Source organism: Oncorhynchus masou, chromosome 33 (assembly GCF_036934945.1).
Source record: "Oncorhynchus masou masou isolate Uvic2021 chromosome 33, UVic_Omas_1.1, whole genome shotgun sequence".
In the NCBI taxonomy this organism is placed as follows: domain Eukaryota; kingdom Metazoa; phylum Chordata; class Actinopteri; order Salmoniformes; family Salmonidae; genus Oncorhynchus; species Oncorhynchus masou.
This window is the reverse complement of record NC_088244.1, coordinates 20585586-20612461: the sequence shown is the minus strand read 5'-3', so window position 1 is coordinate 20612461 and position 26876 is coordinate 20585586. Positions and strand designations below refer to the sequence as shown.

The 26876-nt window shown below is 45.1% G+C and overlaps 1 protein-coding gene across 1 annotated transcript in view; it reads left to right on the top strand.

Annotated features, from left to right (window-relative positions):
• LOC135527997 (cadherin-4-like) overlaps window positions 1–26876 on the top strand; it is a 577992-nt gene that overhangs the window by 531574 nt on the left and 19542 nt on the right. The window lies entirely within an intron of this gene.

The window sequence follows — 26876 nt, the reverse complement described above, 5'->3', positions numbered from 1 at the left end:
ACAGCTTACCTTGACCTGCCAACCACCCAGCCTGCCACAGCCTACCCTGCCTTGCCTACCTCCCAGCAGTCTGACCATGTTCAGCCGATCACACCTCCAGAGAACAGGGGACAGGATCCAGTTCAACCCAGGATTCCTTACAAAATTGCAGTTATGAAAGAAGTATCTAAAATAATCTATTTCCCAGACACCAAACAGATAAATGCCGGAGTCCCACTACTGACAGTGCACAACAACTGCTCTATCAAGTCAATCTGGAAAATCCTGAGAACCTTGTCATACGTACTGAGACAAATGACCTGCGCACAAAAGGAGAAAGAGTGGCTGAAGAAGTGAGAAAGGTGGCAGATAAATCACACACCCTGTTCCCAACGACACACATTATTATATTCACCCTTCTACCAAGGAAAGATCTCCCCTGGAAAATTATTCAAAATGTCAATCAAAAATTAACCATGGACTGCTCCACACTACTAAATGTCAGCATCTCTCACCACCACACCCTGACATGTGAGAACTTGTATGACCATGTACACCTGGACCATGATGGAGTCAGAATCTTTGCCAAGAACCTGAAAGATGCCAAGTTAGACAGAGATCCACAATCATCCCAGGCCAGCAACAGAGCCCCACCAGTTCCCTATCAAGGGAGACAGAGGAGGCCAATCTCATCTCAGCTGAGCCCGACATAGACATCTCCAGCCCCTACCAACATGTCCAAGCCCAGCTGCGATAGACCGTGACCAGATCAGCAGTGCCAGAACCAACCGAGCTCAGCCAAGCAGTGCCAGGAGCAACCCAACTCAGCACAGCGGTTCCAGAACCAGCCCAGCTCAACCCAGCAGCGCCAGACACAGCTCATCTCAGCCCAACACAATGCTTCACAGCACTGGACTGTACTCTAGGGGTAGGATAAATAGTGGCCAACAGGAGGGTACCCCAGACCATACCTCAACCTCACTGCCAGACCACATATGCAGAGGCAGCCTCTGGTAAGAGACAAATAGACCCTTCAGCCATCGGAGAGACAACCAGACCTGGCCTGCCTAAACACAGCTCAATCAGACCCCTTGCATCACAGCACAGCTCTACCAGACCTGGTCCGCCTCAGCAGAGCTCTACCAGACCTGGCCAGCCTCAGCACAGCTCTACCAGACCTGGCCAGCCTCAGCACAGCTCAACCAGGCCCGACCCATCACAGCACAGCACAACCAAACCCGGCCCGCCTCAGCACAGTTTTACCTGACCCTGCCCATCGCAGCACAGCTCTACCAGACTAGGCCCATCACAGCACAACCAGACCTGGTCCATCACAGCACAGCTCTACCAGACCCGGCATACTTCAGCTCTGCCAGACCTGGCCCTCACAGCACAGCTCCAATCAGCCCAGTTCTACACAGCACCGACCACTACCCTATTCTGGAAAAACTCTGTTGAGGGTAGTGCATCACATGATATAGTCCACACCATGTATCATTCATGCCAGCAGCCCTCATATGCAAAGATTTTGGAGCTTCGCCAGTCACAATGCCCTTCACACCACTCTCCACAATTCCCCCCACAACCTCCTTCCCAAGCTAGTTTTGGTTACCCTCCCTACTTACATCCCCAGGACAGGCATGGGACACTCCTTCTCCCAACGGCAGCCACAACCCTGCAACAGGAGCCACACCAAGGCCTCCTCTCCACACCCAGTCTACCCGGATGAAGCTCCGGCCAATGGAGTGGAGCTGCTGCAGGGGACAGGAGTGGCTGCCAATGCTCCACTCTGGTCTCCTGCAGCTGCTTCAATCCTTTGGTGGGAGCTTCATCCGGGGTGGACTGAGCTCTGCCCACACTGCTCTCCCAGTTCCCGCCTGGTCTGTAAAAAATGTTTTACACAATTTACATTTGGGTACAGGACTCATGTACTGACATTCTGGTTCTCTCAGAAACATGGTTAAATGGTTCTGTCTCTGAGAAAGACATTGAAGTAAAGGATTACAAGGTATTTAGATGTGACAGAAAGGGGGAAGAGTGGCCATATACAGTTAAAGTCAGAAGTTTACATAACTTAGGTGGGAGTCATTAGAACTCGTTTTTCAACCACTCCACAAATTTCTTGTTAACAAACTATAGTTTTGGCAAGTCGGTTAGGACATCTTCTTTGAGCATGACAAAAGTAATTTTTTCAACAATTGTTTACAGACAGATTATTTCACTTATAATTCACTGTATCACAATTCCAGTGGGTCAGAAGTTTACATACAATAAATTGACTGTGCCTTTAAACAGCTTGTAAAATTCCCAAAAATTATGTGATGGCTTTAGAAGCTTCGGATAGGCAAATGGACATAATTTGAGTCAATTGGAGGTGTACCTGTGGATGTATTTCAATGCCTACCTTCAAACGCAGTGCCTCTTTGCTTGACATCATGGGAAAATCAAAAGAAATCAGCCAAGAACTCTGAAAAAAAACACGTCCACAATAGTACGCAAGTATAAACACCATGGGACCACGCAGCCGTCATACCGCTCAGGAAGGAGATGCGTTCTGTCTCCTAGAAATTAACATACTTTGGTGTGGAAAGTGCAAATCAATCCCAGAATAACAGCAAAGGACCTTGTGAAGATGCTGGAGGAAACGGGTACAAAAATATCTATATCCATAGTAAAACGAGTCCTTTATCGACATAACCTGAAAGGCCGCTCAGCAAGGAAGAAGCCACTGCTCCAAAACCGCCATAAAAAAGCCAGACTACGATTTGCAACTGCACATAGGGACAAAGAGCATACCTTTTGGAGAAATGTCCTCTGGTCTGATTAAACAAATATAGAACTGTTTGGCCATAATGACCATCTTTATATTTGGAGAAAAAAGGGGGAGCCTTGTAAGCCGAAGAACACCATCCCAACCGTGAAGCATGGAGGTGGCACTATCATGTTGTGGTGGTGCTTTGCTGTGGGAGGGACTGATGCACTTCACAAAATAGATAGCATCATGAGAAGTTGTGGTGGTGCTTTGCTGTGGGAGGGACTGATGCACTTCACAAAATAGATAGCATCATGAGAAGGAAAATTGTGTTGATATATTGAAGCAACATCTCAAGACATCAGTCAGGAAGTTAAAGCTTGGTCGCAAATGGGTCTTCCAAATGGTCAATGACCCCAAAATACTTATAAAGTTGTGGCAAAATGGCTTAAGGACAACAAAGTCAAGGTATTGCAGTGGCCATCACAAAGCCCTGACCTAAATCCCATAGCAAATTTGTGGGCAGAACTGAAAAAGCGTGTGTGAGCAAAGAGGCTTACAAACCTAACTCAGTTACACCAGCTCTGTCAGGAGGAATGGGACAACATTCACCCAACTTATTGTGGGAAGCTTGTGGAAGGCTACATGAAACGTTGACCCAAATTAAACAATTTAAAGGCAATGCTACCAAATACTAATTGAGTGTATGTAATCTTCTGACCCACTGGGAATGTGATGAAAGAAATAAAAGCTGAAAAAAATCATTATCTCTACTATTATTCTGACATTTCACATTCTTAAAATAAAGTGGTGGTTCCAACTGACCTAAAACAGGGAAATTTTATTTGGATTAAATGTTAGGAATTGTGAAAAACTGAGTTTGAATGTATTTGGCTAAGATGTATGTAAACTTCCGACTTCAGCTGTACGTCAACTTTAATTTCATGGTATCCCAATCTGTAAATATTTCTGTTTACAATGTATTTGACCTTCTGGTTGTCGATGTGTCCGAAAACCAGAATACACATTTATTTGTTGCCGCCAAGGCAGATGCTGTAGGCGCTATATCTGTAGGCGCTATATATTTTTTTTAACGGGATAATTTTCATCAACAACCGCTGAATTGCATAGCGCCACATTCAATGAATATTACTAAAAATATTTATATTCATGAAATCACAAGTGCAATATAGGAAAACACATCTTAGCCTTTTGTTAATCCACCTGTCGTGGCAGATTTTGAAAATATGCTTTACAGTGAAAGCAATCCAAGCGTTTGTGTAAGTTTATCGATCTCTCTACAAAACATTATGTACACTTAGCATCAAGTAGCTTGGTCACGAAAATCAGAAATTCATTGTTTACCTTTGATCTTCGGATGTTTTCACTCACGAGACTCCCAAATACACAAATAATGTTCCTTTTGTTCCATAAAGATTGAAAAAGATATCCCTTTCAATGGAGCAAAGGGAGGCTATGGAACATGGAGTTTTCAAAATAGAAGCCACTTCCTGGTTTGATTTTCCTCAGGGTTTCACCTGCAATATCAGTTCTGTTATACTCACAGACAATATTTTGACAGTTTTGGAAACTTTAGAGTGTTTTCTATCCAATACTACTAATAATATGTATATATTAGCAACTGAGACTGAGTAGCTGGCTGTTTACAATGGGCACCTTTTCATCCAAGCTATTCAATACTGCCCCTGCAGCCATAAGAATTCATGAAACAAATTTATTATCCAGAGACTGAAGGAAAAAAGGAAACCACACACTGCTCTTGATAGTATCACTGATATTTAATAAGCTTACATATCGGCCTTCATCATCTGATTGTTCAGATGTGCAAGTGCCTTTTAAATTGTGTATTATCCAGAGACAGAACATTAGTGAGTAATATACTTGGAAGCGGTGGGTGGTGTGTGCGCCTCCTAAGTCAGACTAGAAGACCACTCCAAGTACCTTTCCTTCACCGGCGTTGTTTTGATTCAGCCTCCAGAATCAGTTAAAGTGCCCTGAGGGGTATGAACAAAGGATCCTATTCTGGAAAGTCGTATTCCTGGTCGTAATGCTGATAGTGCTGGTGAGTTACCGCCACTCTGATATCCAATAGTTCTTCCCGGGGAAATCTGGGCTAATAATGTAAGAAATAACACATAAAATACAAAATAGGGCAAAGTTTCTTATGAGTTAGAAGCACGGCAGCGCTCTCTGTCGGCCGCCATTTTTCATTTCGTTATGGTTAGTAGGTCGGTTCAGCAATTTACTCTCTGTGACGTGCTAGATGCCTTGCTTAGGATTGATGTAAAAAGAATCCAGAGCACAGGTTTGCTGATATACTTGATCTATTTTTGCTGCAGCTCTCTGCCCCTCTGATTAGTTAATCATTATCCCATATTTTTTACCTGACGATTATATCTTGTACTATCCCCAAGGTTTGGAAGGCAGTCCATGTACTCCCCCTTCACAAAAGTGGTGACCCTTGTGACCAAAATAATGATCAACCTATTTCTAAACTTTTTTGCCGAGGTAAAATATTAGAATCCGGCTGATTCTTAGCTAATATAATGACCCTAGGTGTTGCTGGTGTAGAGAATCAGGCGCAGGGCAGCAGATATGAGTAATCAAACATACTTTACTCAAAAGGTAAAATATACAAAGTAACAAATCCACGTACACCATTACAGACCAAAAATACAAAAATAAACAATCACTCACAAAAACTATGATGGGAACAGAGGGTTAAATAATGAACATGTGATTGTGGGATTGAAAACAGGTGTGTGAAACAAAGACAAAACAAATGGAAAATGAAAAGTGGATCGGCGGTAGCTAGAAAGCCAGTGACGTCGACCGTCGAATGCCGCCCGAACAAGGAGAGTGAACGGCTGTGGCGGAAGTCGTGACAGCTAAGATCTTTCATATTCTAAATGTACATCAGTTGGGATTTAGACCAGGTCAGTGACAGTACCCCCCTCCCTGCAGCAGCGACGACCCGGAGGACGAGGTGCAGGGCGATCTGGATGGAAATGGTGGAAATCCCGCAACAACGAAGGGTCTAGGACGTCCTCCACCGGCACCCAGCATCTCTCCTCCGGACCGTACCCCTCCCACTCCACGAGGTACTGAAGGCACCTCGCCCGACGCCTCGAGTCCAGGATAGCTCGAACAGCATACGCTGGGGCCCCTTGATGTCCAGAGGGGGCGGAGGAACCTCCTGCGCCTCAGCTTCCTGGAGTGGAACAGCCACCACCCGGCCTGAGTTAAGTCACATGGAATGAGGCATTAATACGATGATCTGGGGGAAGCTGTAACCTGTAACATAGCTCGTACAGTCTCCTCAGGGCTTTAAAAGGTCACACAAATCGCGATCCCAGCTTCTGGCAGGGCAGGCAGAGGGGCAGGTTTCCGGTCAAGAGAAAATCAGAGTCATCTCGCTGCGGTTGCGGTCAGCGCCCTCTTTTTGCCGCCTCACGGCCCGTTGTAGGTGCGCATGGGCAGCGTCACAGGTCTCCTCCGAGCGCTTGAACCATTCCTCCACCGCAGGAGCTTTGATCTGGCTCTGATGCTATGGTGCCAGAACCGGCTGATAACCCAGTACACACTGGAAAGGAGAGAGGTTAGTAGAGGTTAGTGGAGGAGTGGCGGAGTGAGTTTTGGGCCATCTCTGCCCAGGGGATGAAGGATGCCACCTCCCCCGGCCGGTCGCTGCAATATGACCGCAGACACTTACCCACATCCTGGTTGACTCTCTCTACCTGCCCGTTACTCTCGAGGTGAAGCTGACCCAGACCCACAGACGTTCCATGAATGCTCTCCAGACCCTGGACGTGAACTGGGGACCTCGATCAGAGACTATGTCCACAGGCACCCCGTAGTGCCGGAAGACATCACAACAACCAGGATCGTGGTGTTGCCCTGTGAGGCAGGAAGATCTATCAGGAAGTCCAACGACAGGTGCGACCACGGCCGTTGTGAAACAGGTAGGGGTTGTAATTTCCCTGTGGGCAGGTGCCTGGGAGCCTTGCACTGGGCGCACACCGAGCAGGAGGAAACATAAACCCTCATGTCCTTGGCCAAGGTGGGCCACCAGTACGTCCCACTAAGGCAACACACCGTCCGCCTGATGCCAGGATGACCAGTATGAGCCCAATAGATCAAACGGTCGCGGAAAGTAGATGGAAAGTACAGGCGCCCAGCTGGACACTGGGGGGAGTGGGCTTTATGCGTAATGATGTCCGCGTCCAGCTCCCACACCACCAGTGCCACCAGGCAAGAGGCCGGAAGTATGGGAGTATGATCCATGGATCGCTCCTCTGTGTCATACATCCGGGATAGTGAGTCTGCCTTAGCATTCTGGGAACCTGGTCTGTAGGAGATGGTGAAAACAAAATGTGTAAAGAACATAGCCCACCTTGTTTGGCGAGGGTTCAGTCTCTTTGCCGGCCGGATGCACTCCAGATTGCAGTGGTCAGTCCAGATAAGAAAAGGGTGTTTAGCCCCCTCAAGCCAATGTCTCCACGCCTTCAGAGCCTTGACAACAGCCAACAGCTTCCGGTCTCCCACATCATAGTTTCACTGAGCTTCTTCGAAAAGAAGGCACAGGGGCGAAGCTTTGGTCGCGTGGCTGAGCGCTGAGAGAGCACGGCTCCTATCCCAGCCTCGGACGCATCCACCTCAACTATGAACGTCAAAGAGGGATCCAGATGAGCCAGCACAGGAGCCGAGGTAATCAGGTGACCAAAAGACCTGCCCGCATCAGCCGACCACTGCAGCCACACCGGTCCTCCCTTCAGTAGTGGGGTAATGGGAGCTGCTACCTGACCAAAACCCCGGATAAACCGCCGGTAGTAGTTGGCAAACCCCAGCAACAGCTGCACTTCCTTTACCATGGTGGGAGTTGCCCAATTACGCACGGCTGAAATGCGGTCACTCTCCATCTCCACCCCTGATGTGGAAATACGGTACCCTAAGAAGGAGACGGACTGTTGGAAGAACAGACATTTCTCAGCCTTGACGTACAGGTCATGCTCCAACAGTCGACCAAGCACCCTGCGCACCAAGGACACATGCCAGGCGCATGTAGCGGAGTATATCAGAATGTCATCAATATACACCACTACACCCTGCCCGTGCAGGTACCGGAAAATCTCGTCAACAAAGGCCTGAAAACTGAAGGAGCATTCATCAACCCATACGGCATGACGAGGTACTCATAGTGCCCTGAGGTGGTACTAAATGCCGTCTTGTCCTTGTCCTCCTCCCGGATAAGTACCAGGTTGTAAGTGCTCCTGAGATCCAACTTTGTGAAGAAGTGCGCCCCATGTATTTACTCGGATTGCACTGGCGATGAGAGGCAGCAGGTAGCTATACCTCACAGTGATCTGATTGATCCCTCGATAGTCAATACACGGGCGCAAACCCCCATCCTTCTTCTTCACAAAAAATAAACTTGAGGAGGCAGGTGAAGCGGAGGGCCGAATGTATCCCTGCCCCAGCGATTTAGAGACATATGTTTCCATAGCCACCGTCTCCTCCTGTGACAGAGGATACACGTGACTCCTGGGAAGTGCTGCGTCTACCATGAGATTTATCGCACAATCATCCCGTCGATGAGGTGGTAATTTAGTCGCCCTCTTCTTACAGAAGGCGAGAGACAAATCGGCATATTCTGAGGGGATGTGCACGGTGGAGTCCTGGTCTGGACTCTCCACTGTAGTTGCACTGATGGAAACCCCCACACACCTCCCGGAGCACTCTCGTGACCACCCCTTGAGAGCCCTCTGTGGCCACGAAATAGTGGGGTCATGACAGGCCAACCAGGGTAAACCCAGCACCACGCGAAACGCTGGAAAATCAATAAGGAAGAGACTGACCATGTCAAGTGGAGCGGTGGCCTCCCTAATCAGCCCTGAACCTAATGGTCTAGTGCACACCCTAATGAGTTTTCCCCGCATTCCCTAATGGACTATCTAGGTTGTGCACAGGGAAAGACATATCCACAGGAACAAGGGGAATCCCTAACCTACGAGCTATTGAACGATCAATAAAATTCCCAGCTGCGCCTGAATCTAATAGTGCCTTATGCTGGGAATGCGGGGAAAACTCAGGAAATGAAACAAACACATACATGTGAGCAACAGGGGGCTCTGGTTGAGCCTGGTGCCGACTCACCTGAGGTGACACAACTCCCTGAGGGACCCCTCCAGTTCTGACCAGCAGTGTGCCCTCTGCGGCCACAGTTGGTGCAGGGAATGGCCGCTCCTTCGGTTGCCCTAAATGCAGCACCTCCCAGCTCCATGGGCGTCGGAGCGGAGGTGCTGGGGGAAGGAACTGAGAGGTCCCGATCCGGACGACCGCCAGCAGTCAGCAGGTTGTCCAACCGGATGGACAGGTCCACCAGCTGGTCCAATGTGAGGGTGGTGTCTCTGCAGGCCAACTCCCGACGGACGTCCTCGCACAGCCTGCACCTGTAGTGATCAATCAGGGCCCTGTTATTCCATCCCGCGCTGGCGGCCAGGGTCCGGAATTCCAAGGCGAAATCCTGCGAGCTCCTCGTCCCCTGCCTCAGGTGGAACACACATTCACCCACCGCCCGACCCTCAGGTGAGTGGTCGATCACTGCCCAAAAATGGCGGGTGAACTCTGCGTAATGATCTGCCGCATCTCCCTCACACCATACGGTATTGGCCCATTCCAGGGCTTTGCCTGAGAGGCAGGAAACGAGGGCGGTATACATGCTCATGCCCCGAAGGAGCCGGGTGGACGGTCGCCAGGTAGAGCTCCAACTGTAGTAGAAAACCCTGGCATCCGGCCAGCCGTCTCATCATACTCCCTCAGGAGCGCGAGTCGAATCTCGCTAGGACTAGGGGAAGGAGGGGTGGACAGTGGGACCTGTTGTATTGGAGCTGGTGGAGGCGCTGAAAAACCTCCTCCTCTCTGCAAATGATCCATAGTCTGCAGCACGCGATCCATGGCAGTGACCTGACGTTGCAACACGCTCCTCCACTGGAACAGGGAGTAGAGAGTCACTCGCAGGACAGCAGATATGAGTAATCAAACGTACTTTACTCAAAAGGTAAAATATACAAAGTAACAAAGCCACGTACACCATTACAGACCGAAAATACAAAATAAACAACCACTCACAAAAACCATGGGGGGAACAGAGGGTTAAATAATAAACAGGTGATTGTGAGATTGAAAGCAGGTGTGTGAAACAAAGACAAAACAAATGGAAAATGAAAAGTGGATTGGCGGTAGCTAGAAAGCCAGTGATGTCGACCGCCGAACGCCGCCCAAACAAGGAGAGTGACCGGCTGTGGCGGAAGTCGTGACAGCTAAGATCTTTCATATTCTAAATGGACATCAGTTGGGATTTAGACCAGGTCATAGCACTATCTTTGTTGCATCCCTAGTTATAAATGATGTGGGTAATTGTCTTTTCTCAATTGGCCTCGACCAGGCTGCATGTAACTGGTTTGAAAATGACTTAACAAATGGTGTTAAATTAGGTTTCCTTGATATGATAAATGGTGTCCCGCAGGTGTTGATTATGTGTCCTGTAATTTTTATATTTTACATAAACTATATCAGCTTGTCTGTAAAACATTGTAACCTGCACTTGTATGCCGACGATACTGTTGGGTATGCTATTACACCCATCGTTGACCAGGCTCTATCTGAACTACAGTCTGCCTTCATTGTATTACAGAACAAACTTTATTGACCTGAATTTAGTATTGAATGTTCTCCAGAGTGCATAAAAATAACTCTGATTTAAGCATAATATGTACTTTGTCCATATTGATCATGTCCCTGCTTACAAGTATCTGGGCATCTGGATAGATGAAAAGCTTTTAAAAACCATATTGACAAGTTAGTTATTAAGCTGAGAATAAAAATGGTCTTCTTTTATAGAAATACTGTCGGTCCTGCCTCTCGGAAAATGGTAGAAAGCAGATTATTCAGTCAATGTTCCTATTGGTCCTAGACTAAGGTGACATCATCTATATGAACACAGCTGCTACTTCATTGAAGTTGTTAGATGTAGTTTATCATAGCACACTGTGCTTTATTATGGTTGACAGTTTTAGCACTCATCACATTATTTGCCAAGGCAGCAGCTACTCTTCCTGGGGTCCAGCAACATTAAGGCAGTTATATACAATTTAAAATATTACATTTCATAACACTTTTCACAACACATTTGGTGTGTGCCCTCAGGCCACTACTCTACTATTCATGTATCTACAATACAAAATCCAGGTGTATAGTGCATTCAGAAAGTATTCAGACCCTTTGACTTTTTCCACATTTTGTTACGTTACAGCCTTATTCTAAAATTGATTAAACATGTTTTTCCCTCATTAAACTACACACAATATCCCAAAATGAAAATGCAAAAACATTTAAATAAATTCTTTGCAAATTTATAATTTTTACATAAATATTCAGACCCGAAATTGAGCTCAGCTGCATCCTGTTTCCATTGATCATCCTTGTGTTTCTACAACTTGATTGGAGTCCACCTGTGGTAAAATCAATTGATTGGACATGAAAAGGCACACCGGTCTATACAATTTGTAAGTCGCTCTGGATAAGAGCGTCTGCTAAATGACTTAAATGTAATGTAATGTAATAAGGTCCCACAGTTGACAGTGCATGTCACTGCAAAAACCAAGCCATGAGGTCGAAGGAATTGTCCGTAGACAGGATTGTGTCTAGGCACATATTTATACCTTTGCTTATTTGATCTGGTCATAGCATAGCATCCAGATTAGTCACCAGAAAACACTTGTTTAGTTAATTTTTTCCGTTTTTTTTCTGGCAAAAACAGAGTAGCCTACCTTCTTATAAAGTACCCTATAAAGTACATATAAAGTAGGCATATGTATAAAGTAAATATAAAGTACTATTTAGAAATCTGCTAATGACGATTATTATGTTCCCTTTTCTATGTTTTGGGATTTCTGTGTTTGGCCTGGTATGGTTCTCAATCAGAGGCAGCTGTTTATCATTGTCCCTGATTATGAACCATATTTAGGTAGCCTGGTTTCACTTTTGAGTTGTGGGTGATTATTTTCTGTTTAGTGTGTGTTGCACCTGACGGAGCTGTTTCGTTCTCTTTTGTTACTTTGTATTGTTTTGTATAAGTTTGTTTTCAGTGTTTTAAACTAAGCATTTATAGCCTTGTTGTCTTTGTGCTGACTTCCGGTAACTCCATGGTTCTAAATCAGTAGTTTTTTTAGTAAACTGTCGAAAACATTAACTTGCTTGATCATGCTGCAGCTCATACATGGACTTCACCAGACAGATGTACTCTCCGGTTTTGTGATGAAACAAATATGTGTAATTGAATTTATTGTTTCACTGTGTGAATGTTTTCTTTTTGTTCTCATGGCCTCATTGAATATCATGGTGGCATATGAACAAATGGATTATACAGCAAATAATGCAATTATCACAACAGGTTGTAATATGACTTTTTTTACGGCTTTGCTGCCCCAGTCTCTCCTTCTCAGGCGTGACTGCTCTCCACTGGAGAACCAGAGTACAACCTGCACCTTCCTCCACACACACACACACGCAGGGATATTCTCTCTGAGTCCATGAGCTTCTACCGGTCAGAGCATGCTAACCTCACCTAAGCCTCAGCAACTTCCTAATAAAGTTAGCTACTGTCTTTCTCCCCTCCCTCCCTCTCATATCCCCTTGCCCCCCTCTGTGCCAGCCACGCTCTCTCCCCTGTGGTGATTTCACAGGCTGACGGTTCCAGTCTGCAGGTAGCTGCCAGCCCAGCTGACCAGGGCGGGCAGCCCTCTCTCATCCCGTTCCCATGGCCGTGTAGAGCCCGGGGTACAGCCCACTAGCCTGCTGGGAAAACCCCCCTCCTTTTCTGAAGGGGAGAGGAGATTACTCCCTCCCTCCCTACAGCTAGGCCTGCTCTCTAGCCCACTTTACTGTAGAGCAGGGCAAGCCTACAGGAACACAGTATACATGGTGGGGGAGCCTGAGTGGGAGGGTATGGGTATTAGGCACTGAAGCCTGTTTGCAGCTGTGAATTTATTCTCTACATCAGTGCATATACACCAATGAAGAGAACAAGGACATTCCATAGATAATATTTACTATGGACACAGATACAGTGGATGAAATATGGTGGAGTGGAAGGTGGTGGACACTGAGAGCAGATGAGAAAAGGATGTATGAGATGAACACAGAGATACAGGGGGATGACAGGATGAAGGAATTTGTGAATATGAAGACATGGTGAGATGAGGTGAGATTGAAGGGGTTGAGTGGAGAGGGGGGGGACCCAGACGGGGATTGTGGGTAAATCCTTGAGATCATATCTGTTTTATTCTCCCTCCTATCTTGGAATAGAATAATGTCTTCAGCTTCTCCCCTATCCACACACACACACATACAGGGACGTGTGGAATTGTCTGCAGGCTGTGGACAAGATGTCCATGAAGGATTAAACTGTGTGTGTGTAACTAGCATAAAACTGAACATCACATTTGAAAATGATGTCCATTCCATTGATTTATTCTATATCTGTGGTAGTCCTTTACACTCATACTCGTATACGGGTTGAAAATGGCAGATTTGGGCACTGATAAATGTCTAAATTGGAACGTGGTGGCTGTATAGTAACATGCTATACAGTGCATTCGGAAAGTATTCAGAACCCTTGACTTTTTCCACAATTTGTTACGTTACAGCCTTATTGGTTTAAATTGGTTTGTTTTTTTAGGTAATGAGGTACTGAGCGTTCTGGAGCAGGTTTTCATCGAGGATCTCTATGTACTTTGCGCCGTTCATCTTTCCCTAGATTCTGACTAGTCTCCCAGTCCCTGCCGCTGAAAAACATCCCCACAGCATGATGCTGCCACCACCATGCTTCACCATAGGTATGGTACCAGATTTCCTCCAGATGTGGCTTGGCATTCAGGCCAAAGAGTTCAATCTTGGTTTCATCAGACCAGAGAATCTTGTTTCTCATGGTCTGAGAGTCCTTTAGGTGCGTTTTGGCAAACTCCAAGCGGGCTATCATGTGCCTTTTACTGTGGAGTGGCTTCTGTCTGGCCACTCTACGATAAAGGCCTGATTGGTGGTGTCAGCGTTGTGTGTATAGGTGGCAGGGAAGTCAGGCGCAGGAGAGTCAAAATGAAGTGTAAATGGAGTCTTTTAATAAATGTCAACAGAACATGCTCCATAACACTAAAACGTACAGACATTAAAAACATGGGTACGAGGACCCGTCGCGCACCAACACAACAAAATAACAACACTGACAATAAAACAATCTCTGACAAAGACATGAGGGGAACAGAGGGTTAAATACACAACAGGTAATGAACAGGATTGAAAACAGGTGTGTGGGAAGACAAGACAAAACCAATGAAAAATGGATCAATGATGGCTAGAAGACCGGTGACGTCGAACGCCGAGCACCGCCCGAACAAGGAGAGACAACGACTTCGGTAGAAGTCGTGACAGGTGGAGTGCTGCAGAGATGGTTGTCCTTCTGGAAGGTTCTCCCATCTCCACAGAGGAACTTTGCTCTGTCATAATGACCATCTGGTTCTTGGTCACCTCCCTGACCAAGGCCGTTCTCCCCTGTTTGCTCAGTTTGCCCGGGTGGCCAGCTCTAGGAGGAGTCTTGGTAGTTCCAAACTTCTTTCATTTAGGAATGATGGAGGCCACTGTGTTCTTGGGGGCCTTCAATGCTGCAGACATTTTTTGGTACCGTTCCCCAGATATGTGCCTCAAAACAATCCTGTCTCGGAGCTCAACTGACAATTCCTTCGAACTCATGGCTTTGCTCTGACATGCACTGTAAACTGTTTGGACCTTATATAGATAGGTGTGTGCCTCATGTCCAATCAATTGAATTAACCACAGGTGGACTCCAATCAAGTTGTAGAAACATCTCAAAGATGATTAATTGAAACAGGATGCACCTGAGCTCAATTTCGAGTCTTTTCGCTTTGTCATTATGGTGTATTATGTGTAGATTGAGGATTTTTTTTTATTTAATCAATTTTAAAATGTGAAAAAAATTAAAAGGGTCTGAATACTTTCCGTATGCACTGTACATGATATCAGAGCTCTGGCTCTGTCCTTTACAGGGCTGTATGGATTTGACTGACAGCCGTTCTGAACTTGAGCACCTCACGCAACAATAAGTTGTCCCCATCCCTCCAGCTAATTGGGCATTTTTTGCAAATGTTTTGTTATCTGAGTGAGGGAAATGCTGTAAATTAAGAGGACTATGTATTTTAAAAGATGAGACGTTTAGGATAATATTAAATACTGCTTTACAAGCAAGACAAACACCCGTGAGTCCAAATGTGTCACATTTCCATATCATAAAACTCATGTCATATACAGAGTCAACGCTTAAAAAAAAAAAAAACTTCCGGCGCCGACAGAGATGGCCGCCTCGCTTCGCGTTCCTAGGAAACTATGCAGTTTTTTTTTTTTTTTTTACGTGTTATTTCTTACATTAGTACCCCAGGTCATAGGTTTCATACAGTAGATTAACTACTGTATATAAGATCAGCGTCAACTCACCATCAGTACGACCAAGAATATGTTTTTCGCGATGCGGATCCTGTGTTCTGCCTTACAAACAGGACAATGGAATGGATCGCATGCAGCGACCCAAAAACGACTCCGAAAAAGAGGGAAACGAGGCGGTCTTCTGGTCAGACTCCGGAGACGGGCACACCGTGCACCACTCCCTAGCATTCTTCTTGCCAATGTCCAGTCTCTTGACAACAAGGTTGATGAAATCCGAGCAAGGGTAGCATTCCAGAGGGACATCAGAGACTGTAACGTTCTGTGCTTCACGGAAACATGGCTCACTGGAGAGACGCTATCCGAAGCGGTGCAGCCAACGGGTTTCTCCACGCATCGCGCCGACAGAAACAAACACCTTTCTGGTAAGAAGAGGGGTGGGGGCGTATGCCTTATGGCTAACGAGACATGGTGCGATGAAAGAAACATACAGGAACTCAAATCCTTCTGTTCACCTGATTTAGAATTCCTCACAATCAAATGTAGACCGCATTATCTACCAAGAGAATTCTCTTCGATTATAGAGTATACAGCCGTATACTTCCCCCCCCCCCCAAGCAGACACATCGATGGCTCTGAACAAACTTTATTTGACTCTTTGCAAACTGGAAACCATTTATCCGGAGGCTGCATTCATTGTTGCGTCGGGATTTTAACAAGGCTAATCTGAAAACAAGACTCCCTAAATTTTATCAGCATATCGATTGCGCAACCAGGGGTGGAAAAACCTTGGATCGCTGTTACTCTAACGTCCGCGACGCATATAAGGCCCTGCCCCGCCCCCCTTTCGGAAAAGCTGACCACGACTCCATTTTGCTGATACCTGCCTACAGACGAAAACTAAAACAAGAAGCTCCCACGCTGAGGTCTGTCCAACGCTGGTCCGACCAAGCTGACTCCACACTCCAAGACTGCTTCCATCACGTGGACTGGGACATGTTTCGTATTGCGTCAGATAACAACATTGACAAATACGCTGATTCGGTGTACGAGTTCATTAGAACGTGCGTTGAAGATGTCGTTCCCATAGCAACGATTAAAACATTCCCTAACCAGAAACCGTGGATTGATGGCAGCATTCGCGTGAAACTGAAAGCGCGAACCACTGCTTTTAATCAGGGCAAGGTATCTGGTAACATGACCGAGTACAAACAGTGCAGCTATTCCCTCCGCAAGGCTATCAAACAAGCTAAGCATCAGTACAGAGACAAAGTAGAATCTCAATTCAACGGCTCAGACACAAGAGGCATGTGGCAGGGTCTACAGTCAATCACGGACTACAGGAAGAAATCCAGCCCAGTCACGGACCAGGATGTCTTGCTCCCAGGCAGACTAAATAACTTTTTTGCCCGCTTTGAGGACAATACAGTGCCACTGACACGGCCTGCAACGGAAACATGCGGTCTCTCCTTCACTGCAGCCGAGGTGAGTAAAACATTTAAACCTGTTAACCCTCGCAAGGCTGCAGGCCCAGACGGCATCCCCAGCCGCGCCCTCAGAGCATGCGCAGACCAGCTGGCTGGTGTGTTTACGGACATATTCAATCAATCCCTATACCAGTCTGCTGTTCCCACATGCTTCAAGAGGGCCACCATTGTTCCTGTTCCCAAGAAAGCTAAGGTAACTGAGCTAAACGACTACCGCCCGTAGCACTCACTTCCGTCATCATGAAGTGCTTTGAGAGACGAGTCAAGGACCATATCACCTCCACCCTACCTGACACCCTAGACCCACTCCAATTTGCTTACCGCCCAAATAGGTCCACAGACGATGCAATCTCAACCACACTGCACACTGCCCTAACCCATCTGGACAAGAGGAATACCTATGTGAGAATGTTCATCGACTACAGCTCGGCATTCAACACCATAGTACCCTCCAAGCTCGTCATCAAGCTCGAGACCCTGGGTCTCGACCCCGCCCTGTGCAACTGGGTACTGGACTTCCTGACGGGCCGCCCCCAGGTGGTAAGGGTAGGTAACAACATCTCCTCCCCGCTGATCCTCAACACTGGGGCCCCACAAGGGTGCGTTCTGAGCCCTCTCCTGTACTCCCTGTTCACCTACGACTGCGTGGCCACGCACGCCTCCAACTCAATCATCAAGTTTGCGGACGACACAACAGTGGTAGGCTTGATTACCAACAACGACGAGACGGCCTACAGGAGGAGGTGAGGGCCCTCGGAGTGTGGTGTCAGGAAAATAACCTCACACTCAACGTCAACAAAACTAAGGAGATGATTGTGGACTTCAGGAAACAGCAGAGGGAGCACCCCCCTATCCACATCGATGGTACAGTAGTGGAGAGAGTAGCAAGTTTTAAGTTCCTCGGCATACACATCACAGACAAACTGAATTGGTCCACTCACACAGACAGCATCGTGAAGATGGCGCAGCAGCGCCTCTTCAACCTCAGGAGGCTGAAGAAATTTGGCTTGTCACCAAAAGCACTCACAAACTTCTACAGATGCACAATCGAGAGCATCCTGGCGGGCTGTATCACCGCCTGGTACGGCAACTGCTCCGCCCTCAACCGTAAGGCTCTCCAGAGGGTAGTGAGGTCTGCACAACGCATCACCGGGGGCAAACTACCTGCCCTCCAGGACACCTACACCACCCGATGTTACAGGAAGGCCATAAAGATCATCAAGGACATCAACCACCCGAGCCACTGCCTGTTCACCCCGCTATCATCCAGAAGGCGAGGTCAGTACAGGTGCATCAAAGCTGGGACCGAGAGACTGAAAAACAGCTTCTATCTCAAGGCCATCAGACTGTTAAACAGCCACCACTAACATTGAGTGGCTGCTGCCAACACACTGACACTGACTCAACTCCAGCCACTTTAATAATGGGAATTGATGGGAAATGATGTAAATATATCACTAGCCACTTTAAACAATGCTACCTTATATAATGTTACTTACCCTACATTATTCATCTCATATGCATACGTATATACTGTACTCTATATCATCGACTGCATCCTTATGTAATACATGTATCACTAGCCACTTTAACTATGCCACTTTGTTTACATACTCATCTCATATGTATATACTGTACTCGATACCATCTACTGTATCTTGCCTATGCTGCTCTGTACCATCACTCATTCATATATCCTTATGTACACATTCTTTATCCCCTTACACTGTGTATAAGACAGTAGTTTAGGAATTGTTAGTTAGATTACTTGTTGGTTATTACTGCATTGTCGGAACTAGAAGCACAAGCATTTCGCTACACTCGCCTCTTGATGCTATGGGGGCGCTATTTCATTTTTGGATAAAAAGACGTGCCCGTTTTAAGCGCAATATTTTGTCACAAAAAGATGCTCGACTATGCATATAATTGGTAGCTTTGGAAAGAAGACACTCTGACGTTTCCAGAACTGCAAAGATATTCTCTGTGCGTGCCCTAGAACGTGAGCTACAGGCAAAACCAAGATGAAACGGCATCCAGGAAATGAGCAGGATTTTTGAGGCTCCGTTTTCCATTGTCTCCTTATATGGCTGTGAATGCGAGAGGAATGAGCCTGCCCTTTCTGTCGTTTCCCCAAGGTGTCTGCAGCATTGTGACGTATTTGTAGGCATATCATTGGAAGATTGACCATAAGAGACCACATTTACCAGGTGTCCGCCCGGTGTCCTGCGCCGAAATTGGTGCGCAAACCTCAGCTGCAAGTATTTTTCCATTGAATTCAGAGAAGAAAGCAGGCTTCCACGAACGATATATCAATGAAGAGATATGTGAAAAAACAACTTGAGGATTGATTCCAAACAACGTTTGCCATGTTTCGGTCGATATTATGGAGTTAATTCGGAAAAAGTTTGACGTTGCTGGTGACTGAATTTTCGGTTAGTTTCGGTAGCCGAATGTGATGTACAAAACGGAGCGATTTCTCCGACACAAAGATTCTTTCAGGAAAAACTGAACATTTGCTATGTAACTGAGAGTCTCCTCATTGAAAACATCCGAAGCTCTTCAAAGGTAAATGATTTTATTTATTTGGTTATCTGGTTTTTGTGAAAATGTTGCGTGCTAAATGCTACTCAAAATGCTAAGCTAGCTTTGCATACTCTTACACAAATTAGTGAATTGCTATGGTTCAAAAGCATATTTTGAAAATCTGAGATGACAGTGTTAAGAAAAGGCTAAGCTTGAGAACAGGCGCATTGTTTTCATTTTATTTGCGATTTTCAGAAATCGTTAACGTTGCGTTATGCTAATGAGCCTGAGGCTTTATTCACGATCCCGGATCCGGGATGGGGAGTATCAAGAGTTAACATCTGCTAACCGTGTGTATGTGACAAATAAAAATTGATTTGATTTGATCACTATGTTTGATGAACAGTTACAAGATGACTTGGCGTCATACCCTGGGTTGTGCTGGACAGAATGAGCCTGTTTTTCTATTCTGATTTTTTTTTGCCACGGCATACGCACCTGACTGCACTCAGTCATGACTCCTTTTTATGCACACCAAAATTACTATCTATTTCCCTGAATTGCATTGTCAAAGCCTTACACTGTAATATCAAATCAAATCAAATGTATTTATATAGCCCTTCGTACATCAGCTGATATCTCAAAGTGCTGTACAGAAACCCAGCCTAAAACCCCAAACAGCAAGCAATGCAGGTGTTGAAGCACATTGGCTAGGAAAAACTTCCTAGAAAGGCCCAAACCTAGGAAGAAACCTAGAGAGGAACCAGGCTATGAGGGGTGGCCAGTCCTCTTCTGGCTGTGCCGGGTGGAGATTATAACAGAACATGGCCAAGATGTTCAAATGTTCGTACATGACCAGCATGGTCAAATAATAGGTCTAGGACAGGTAGCACGTCCGGTGAACAGGTCAGGATTCCATAGCCGAAGGCAGAACGGTTGAAACTGGAGCAGCAGCACGGCCAGGTGGACTGGGGACAGCAAGGAGTCATCATGCCAGGTAGTCCTGAGGCATGGTCCTAGGGTTCAGGTCCTCCGAGATAGAGAAAGACAGAGAGAAAGAGAGAATTAGAAAGAGCATACTTAAATTCACACAGGACACCGGATAAGACAGGAGAAGTACTCTAGATATAACAAACTGACCCTAGCCCCCGACACATAAACTACTGCAGCATAAATACTGGAGGCTGAGACAGGAGGGTTCAGGAGAAACTGTGGCCCCATCCGATGACACCCCCGGACAGGGCAAAACAGGAAGGATATAACCCCACCCACTTTGCCAAAGCACATCCCCCACACCACTAGAGGGATATCTTCAACCACCAACTTACCATCCTGAGACAAGGCCAAGTATAGCCCACAAAGATCTCCGCCATGGCACCACCCAAGGGGGTGGTGCCAACCCAGACAGGAAGATCACATCAGTGACTCAACCCACACAAGCGACGCACCCCTCCTAGGGACGGCATGAAAGAGCACCAGTAAGCCAGTGAATCAGCCCCTGTAATAGGGTTAGAGGCAGAGAATCCCAGTGGAAAGAGGGGAACTGGCCAGCCAGTTCACCTTCACACTCCTAGGCCAAACTACACTCAATCATATGACCCACTGAAGAGATGAGTCTTCAGTAAAGACTTAAAGGTTGAGACCGAGTTTGCGTCTCTCACATGGGTAGGCAGACCATTCCATAAAAATGGAGCTCTATAGGAGAAAGCCCTGCCTCCAGCTGTTTGCTTTGAAATTCTAGGAACAATTAGGAGGCCTGCGTCTTGTGACCGTAGCGTACGTGTAGGTATGTACGGCAGAACCAAATCAGAGAGATAGGTAGGAGCAAGCCCATGTAATGCTTTGTAGGTTAGCAGTAAAACCTTGAAATCAGCCCTTGCCTTGACAGGAAGCCAGTGTAGGAGGCTAGCACTGGAGTAATATGATCAAATTTTTTGGTTCTAGTCAGGATTCTAGCAGCCGTATTTAGCACTAACTGAAGTTTATTTAGAGAGGCTTTATTACTGCTACTTTTCGTGAGTTTGGTACACATCCGGTGGATAGAGAGCCGTTTATTATGTTCAACATAGGTGGGCCAAGCACAGAAAGCAGCTCTTTCAGTAGTTTGTTGGAATAGGGTCCAGTATGCAGCTTGAAGGTTTAGAGGTCATGATTATTTTCATCATTGTGTCAAGAGATATAGAACTAAAACACTTGAGTGTCTCTCTTGATCCTCAGCCCTGGCAGAGTTGTGCAGACTCATGACAACTGAGCTTTGAAGGAATACATAGATTTAAACCTGTTGACGCGAGGCGTTCAGGGGAACGGTGGCGCATGGAATGCAAAAATATTCTTAGAAATATTTAACCTCCACACATTAACAAGTTCAATAGCTCAAATGAAAGATAAACACCTTGTTCATCTACCCAGCGAGTCAGATTTCTAAAATGTTTTACGGCAAAAACATAGCACATATGTATGTCAAACCACCACAAAGACACAGATGATATGTAGCCATTTTGTCGAACAAAAGATGCAATCACAAAAGCAGGATTAAAAGAAAAATAATTCACTAACCTTTTGAAAATATTCATCAGATGACAGTAATAGGACATGTTACACAGTACATTTATGTTTTTTTCAATAATATGCCATTTATATCCATAAATCTCCATTTACATTGACGCCATGTTCAAAAAATGCTAAAAAAAATGTCCGGAGAAATTATAGAAAGCTCCGCCAGATAACGCCAGATAACAGAAATACACATCATAAACTTTGACTAAATATACATGTTCTACATATAGTTAGAAAGATACACTGCTTCTTAATGCAACCGCTGTGTTACATATATTTTTAACGTTACAGAATTCGTTCACTAGGCAATAATCTGAGGCGGCGCTCTGACATAAGCAATATTTTTCCGCTATGTTGGTGTCAACAGAAATACAAAATTACAACATAAATATTCCCTTACCTTTGATGGTCTTCGATCAGAATGTAGTGGAAGGAGTCATACTTACCCAATACATTGTTTGGTTTCAAGTCGTGTGTCTTTGTATTAGCATATGCTAACAGCTTCAGCTGAAATGTACCCAAAAGGACTTCTGGTCCCGCACAGTTGCTCATCAAAACTTCAAAATTACATATTATATGTCGACTAAACTGGTCAAACTAAGTGCCGAATCAAGCTTTAGGATGTTATTAACGTACAAAACAATTGGCGATTCAACCGGACAAAAGCAACTCCTCTCAGACAATCTGGAACGAAGGAATGACTGTGTACGATTCGCGCCAGAATGCGCATCTATTTTCTCGCGACACCTAGTATTTTGCCTGCCAAAAGGTCAAAGCTCGCGGGATTTGCACAATGACACACTCTATTAGAAGAAGACATCTCGCGGAAGACACAGAAACTGATCCCAGATCCATAGCTGGTGGGAAAGGGTGGGGGCGATGACTTCAAAGTTGGCCCAACTTTCCTGATGAGAGAAATAGTTTGGGAGATTGGCTGCCCTGTGAGTTCTGCTTTAAATACAGACATAATTCAAACGGTTTTAGAAGCTTTAGAGTGTTTTCTATTCAATAATAATTATTATATGCATATATTAGCAATTTTGGACAGATTGCTAAAAGGGCCGCAGCTTTTGTGGAGCGATGGGTAATGCAATGTAACAGTATAACTTTTGACCGTCCCCTCGCCCATACCCGGGCGCGAACCAGGGACCCTCTGCACACATCAACAACTGACACCCACGAAGCATCGTTACCCATCGCTCCACAAAAGCCGCGGCCCTTGCAGAGCAAGGGGAACTACTACTTCAAGGTCTCAGAGCAAGTGACGTCAAGGATTGAAACGCTATTTAGCGCACACCGCTAACTAAGCTAGCCGTTTTACATCCGTTACACTCTGACACCGCCTGGTGTAGAGGTCCTGGATGGCAGGCAGCTTAGCCCCAGTAATGTACTGGGCCATACACAGTACAGCAGTTGCCGTACCAGGCAGTGATGGAACCAGTCGGGATGCTCTCGCTGTTGCAACTGTAGAACCTTTTGAGGATCTGGTCCTCCTTTTCCTGTAGTCCACAATCATCTCCTTATCTCCAGGGATGCAGGGTTGCGTTCCTAACAAAACAACTACAAGTGTGTTTGCTCTAGTTCCTCAACAGCACAGCTAGGAGAGACCCAAAAAATGAACGCAAGAGAAGTGACACACTTTCCCTAATTATTATTGCCTGCTAACATGCATTTCTTTTAACTAAATATGCAGTTTTAAAACAAATATTTATGGTTAGGTACAATTGCGCAACGATTGAGCTTTTTTCGCAAATGTGCTTTTGTTAAATTATCCCCCATTTAGCGAAGTAGGCTGTGATTCGATGATAAATTAACAGGTACCGCATTGATTCTATGCAACGCAGGACAAGCTAGTTAACCTAGTAATATCATCAACCATGTGTAGTTAACTAGTGATTATGTGAAGATGGATTGTTTTTTATAAGATAAGTTTAATGCTAGCTAGCATCTTAACTTGGCTCCTTGCTGCACTCACGTAACAGGGAGTCAGCCTGCCATGTAGTTTCCTTGTGAAATGCAATCTAATCAGACATAATCGGCGTCCAAAAATGCCGATTACCGATTGTTATAAAAACTTGAAATCGGCCTTAATTCATCGGCCACCTCGGTCAACCTCTACTCTGTATAAAAAGGTTGCATGTTCAATCCCAGTTGTAGCCCATTAACCCTTACCTTAACCACTTGGAATGAGTGCCTAAACTTAACCATTAACTTTGAAATTTGACATTTGGAGAAATGGAACGATACAGAGCAGCAGTGGCACAAAACACAATGAAATACAACATTTGGAGCAACATTGAAATATGACGTTTGGAGCAACATTGAAATTTGACGTTTGGAGCAACATTTAAATGTGATGTTTGGAGAACGTGGGTAAATGTCTAATTCTGCAGTGAGACTGTGAAAGTTTTTAATTGAAGACTTATAAAGCATCTTATAATTATACTCTTCTTTGAGTCATAAAAGTGCATAGAAATTACTTAGGAACTATGCACACTTTGGAGAGGTGTGTGGCCACTTGGAGACACCAGTTAGTCTCACTCAAACTCTTGTCATTTTTTGTCTTATGTTGTACCTACTCCACATTTTCCAAGAATATTCTTATCATGTCACTGAATGTATCCAGAGTATTTTCAGTTTTCATTTTAAATAAATCTGGCGAAAAGTACAGTACATGCTAAATTAAGGCCAGGCACCACAGACAAAAATTGTTATTTTGCTTCCATCTGTCAATTTTCAGATTTTGGGATATTTTACAACTATAACTTCCATACTTTCATAAAATGTACAAATAAATTGGCAATAATGTATATAAATACTTTATTTGTATCATTTTATCCCAACTCCTTCAAATACACCTACTATCAAGAACGACATTTATGGTATGTTTCACGTAGAACTTCCACCGCTATTTTTAAAACTCTCCATTTTGAATCATGTATCATTCAAAAGCTTGTTTTCCGGAGCATATCGTTAGCTCGTCCATGCATGGCTCTATCCATTGCAGACATAGCGCTTCGTTCTGAAGGATTAATAATTTCCTGACATCTGATTGGTTACTGGAATTTAAAGGCCCTTTCCGGCAACCTGATTGGTTAAAATGCCTCACGTGCCGCAAAGCACTTGCTTGTGTGAAAATATCTCCCGCCAAGAATCAACGTAAAGAAAGACAAAATGAGAAAATCTCGAAGACTATACCTACAGCATGTGAATAAAAACAGGTGATCTCAGTTAATAAATGCGGGAAAGCAGTGAATGAAAGAAACAATTTGACTGATCCGCCGATCGAGGCAGTACAGATAGAGAGGAAGTAGCCCGCAGCAGCGCTTTGAGACGCAAATTAGTTGAGATGAATATGACCACTTGCAGCGATCAACCAGACAGCAGCCAGCCAATAGTGGCTTTTATTTCACATGTCTCAAATACACTTTTACATCATTTGATTTGCCCAAATTATCTAAACACTGGACTGAAAATCACCGTAGACTTCACCAACCAGTGATTCTGTCATGATAGAATGTGCCGATTGTGAAGGTGATCGTGATGCATTTAGTAGGAGTGTTTACACTTCCTCTAGGCTGCAGGAGTGCTCCAGGGGAGATGTGGCATTTGATATAAATGTGAGGATGGTTCTTCTCGCCCTCGAACTTGGACTTGGTTATGCAGCTCTAAAGAAAATAAGCAAAGTCCTAGGGATTCCTTCCCTGCGTCTCAGCTCATATCAGAGACATGAGAGGAGAATGACAGGTAAAGAATGACAGGTAAAGAAGGGAGAGTGGTCCATTATTGACGGGTGACTTGCTGTGTATAAATATGATTTCCTTGTTCCAGCAAATGTATTCAAAGTTAATAAAACAGAGTGATAGGAAAACAGAACTATACAATGAGCCTGTCGCATAGGCCTACATTGTCATAGGGCTGTAGCCTAATGTGATTAGTGAGAAATTAGCTTTACGTAAAGTAAATACATGCTGATTTGCTCATATTTAGTCCTGCAGTTATGTCTGTAATGTCGACAGACATAATAAGTACTTTTTCCAACCCACTTTAGTTGCAGAGGTTCAGAGAGAGCTGCAAAGATAATTAGAAGAGCAGATATAGAACCAGACATAGCAGTTGCTGAAGGAGGATGAGGATGCCATCATAGACATTAATGTATCCTTCGATGGCACTTGGCACAAGAGAGAATTCACTTCCAACTATGGGATAGGTGTGTGCATTGGTGCTGGTACCAGCGAGCCATAGAACATTGTGAAAATCCACCCTGTCACAAAAACCTTGGAGGCCATACATTTTGTAATAGAGAGGTTGCACATAAAATGGTACCTGTATATCATAGGATGCCAAATGATAACGTCCTCAAAAGCATGTAGCACAGAGGAACCCAGAATGCAAATGAATGTCTGAACTCTGTAATATGGTCGCGGTGCCCCAAAACTGTCTTCGTGGGCAAAAGGCACATTGACGGAGCAGCCAGTATGGCAGTACCCACGTTCGATGAGGGAGCCACTACTATAACAAATGTGATGAACAAAGTGTTCATTTACAAGCACTTTGGTGACACTGGAGCAATTAGAGAGTTGTGAGAGCTGATGCTGCTTCAATGGAGTCTGCCAAACGTAGGCTCAGTTCTCATGACACAGTCAAGAAGGTAAAGCATCCCCAGCAACAACTCAGTGGGCCTTACATATGAGGCAGGTGTGTTGTTATCTGTTAATAACATTTAGACTACATTACCCAGCAGGCTATGCGGGAGGCGGATGGTTAAAGAATGCCTTGCATGGCTAAACATGGAATTTTCTAGCTGAAGTATATGTTCATTGAAAGTAGTTAAACCTACGCCCCAGTTTGTCATTATATAAGGAACAAACATAACAGCAGGTATAGCTGATTAATGTTCTGCACATTTCAACAGCCATACAAAATCCTTACATGTGACAGATTGAGCAAAGTGATATGAGATATGAGAATTTGCCCAAAACTACATATTTGCCCAACAGACCAGTATTCAAAGCATATGCTCTAGCATGTTTAATACATTTGGTTTAAGC